The following is a 3,052-nucleotide window of genomic DNA, read 5'->3' on the forward strand; positions in this document are numbered from 1 at the left end:
TCATTGATCACACGTTGTCAATGTCAAATAGACTTACCGCATCAACATGGTCTTCTTCATTATAATGAACATTGACGAGTTGGATGTCAGGAGTCCCTGAATTAGTGTAATTCGCATCTCCATTTCCTTCATATTCAGTTTTGACACATGGCTCCTCTTTTCCTTTTTCCCCCACAATCTCCTCCTCAGTGCTCTTATCATGAACTGTACCCGACATCTCTGTTTCAGGATCATCTATTCCATTGTAACCATGGGAGTCACATGATTTATCCCCATTCTCCTCTTTTACAGGATATTCAGCACGCACGTTGGTGTTTTCACTGAGAGCATCAACTTGAACACTTGCCTCATTCGACTCCTTATCTTCTCCCTCTACAATCTGTTGCTCGCTATTCTCATCATGTACTGGACCTGACATCTCCGTCCCAGGATAAGCTAGTCGATTGTCACCGTGTGGGTCACAGGTTCCATCTTCATGCTCCATCTTTACAGAATTTTTATCAAGTAGATTTACGTTTGGACAGACCTCATCGACACTTGGCGTTTCCTCCATTTCATCTTCTTCCACAATTTTCCTGCAGTGTCTACGTAGCGACGTAAGAGCCCTAGTCTCACCATACTCTTCGCAGGTGTTGTCAGAGTCCTCATTTACAGTATTTTTTGGTCGGGCTCGTTTGTGTTCCCAATTTTGGTAAGAACGACCAACAATATGATCAGTTTCATACAAATCTTCATCTATTTCTCTGTCACGTTCTGTGGTTCCATTCTGTTCCTCATTGTTGCTTGCACTTGCAGTGTTGTCACCATGTATATTTTGAAGATGCATGTTTCTTACATTCTCCCAGAAGAACAGCTTACCGCACTCCTGGCAGGGAAACCGTTTACCGTTTTGCTGAATATTCTCATTGGATATTTTGTGAAGAATGACTTTGGGCAGTTTACCCGTGTGCTGTAACTCATGCTGCTGAAGCGTGTATTTGTGAGAAAACTTGCGTCCACAAGCATTGCACTGAAATGACTTTTCTCCGGTGTGTGTTTGTTTAAGGAGCAGCAAGGTCGTTGTTGTTCGTAAGATAACTGGGCATGTTCCCACTCGATCTACTCCCTTGAACTGCTTTTTCCCTTCCTGTAATGAATTTGGAGTAAGAAAGGTCCTCGTCAATGTTACGTTGTGAATAAACTATTGTGTTTTTACGTGCCACTGACAGGCAAAGACTTCAAACACACAAGAATCGACATACAAGTACATTACCCTGAAATTTGCACATGATCTACATTTCTGTTGTCTGTCGATCTTCTTCTGTTTCTTGAATACAAAACCTTCTATCCAAGCGCTAGTACTAAAAAAGAAAGAAACTAATTTGAAGAAATGTTACATTAATAAAAAAACTACAGCATCATCGTACTGAAATATGTGCAGACCCTATTTCGTGTATAAACAAAGGAATGATACCAAACTTATGTTGATTCCTTTAGCAGAAATTGCATTTTGATACTATAACGTGTATTTGCCGACCTATTACTAGTGTAACTTTAACAACAGTAACATGTAGTCAATGTCAAAAATATTCACAACACAGTCTTTATCATTCCCATGAAAATCGACTGCTTGAAAGCCAAGAGTGTCTGAATCCAAGTACTCCGTGTCGTCAGTTTCCTCACAGCCAATTTTGACACGTGGCTCTCCCTCCTCATTTGCTTCTTTCCCCACGATCTCCTTCTCACTCTTCTCATCATGATCTGTACCCGATATCTCTGTTTCAGGATCATCTATTCCATTGTAACCATGAGATTCACATGATTTATCCTCATTCTCCCCCTTTACAGGATTTTCAGCAGGTACGTTGTTGTTTTGACTGAGAGGATCGGCACTTGCCTCCTCCGCCTCCTTACCATCTCCTACAATTTCTGCCTGGCCCTTCTTGTCATTACCAGACATCTCTGTTTCAGGATCATCTATTCCAATGTAACAATGGGATTCACATGATTTATCCTCATTGTCCTTTACACGATTTTCAGGAGGTACGTTGTTGTTTTGACTGAGAGGATTGGCACTTGCCTCCTCCGCCTCCTTACCACCTCCTACAATTTCTGTCTGGCCCTTCTTGTCATGGACATTCACTATACCCGACATCTCTGTATCGCTTCCCTTTCCTTGCTTCTCATAAGTCTTACATCCCTCTGACGGCATTTGTCCCAGGGATACACAAGACTCGATATTACACAAGCCCTCATCGATATTCTCATTCAAGTCAAGAGACTTATTATGGCGTTTGATAGGATTGTGTGTCTTTACTCATGTCGCGCTAGGTAGACTCGATCTTTAAACCTCTTATCACAATATGGACACTGATGATGGCGCTCTCCTCAGAATGAGTTAACCGGTGACGAATGACCGTGCTTCTCGTAGCAAAGGATTTCGAACAGATCCCACACTTGAAAGGTTTTTCACCCGTGTGAGTTCTCTCATGAAAATGAAACTCACCATTGCGGAAAAACCTTTTGGGGCAAAACCTGCATTGGAAGGGTTTGATCTTAGAGTGGATCCGCTTGTGGATACGAAGTGCATCGAGTCTAATGTAGCCCTTCCCACACTCTTCGCACGAGAGGGGCGCATTCCGAGTTTGCGATCTAACATGAGCCTTAAACGTTTGCCTCTTAGAAAATACTTTGGGGCAGTGTGGACATTTCAAAGTCTCTCCCTCATGCAACTTAGAATGGAATCGCCGGCAGATGATGGTTGGGAATAAAAGCTCACAGTGGCAGCACTGGTAAGGCGCCTTGCCCTCGGTGTCTTTCAAGTGTCCTTTCAAATTCTACGGGCATGTGAAGATCCTCTTACAGTCTTGGCACCGGAAAGACTGTTTGTCACAAGTCTGCATTTTCCTTGGATTCTCCCCCTTCTCAGGTTTTTGTAATTCACTAGGTAGGACTGTACATGTTCCCACACGATCGACTATCCCCTTGTTTTTACCTCCCTGTAATGAATTAAGGGGGAGATCATCTTATAATAAATGTTTAATTGCTCTTTCAATACAGTGCCAGTCATGGG

Source organism: Diadema antillarum, unplaced genomic scaffold (assembly GCF_040938485.1).
Source record: "Diadema antillarum isolate AM-2024a unplaced genomic scaffold, OU_Dant_1.0 seq00000903_RagTag, whole genome shotgun sequence".
In the NCBI taxonomy this organism is placed as follows: domain Eukaryota; kingdom Metazoa; phylum Echinodermata; class Echinoidea; order Diadematoida; family Diadematidae; genus Diadema; species Diadema antillarum.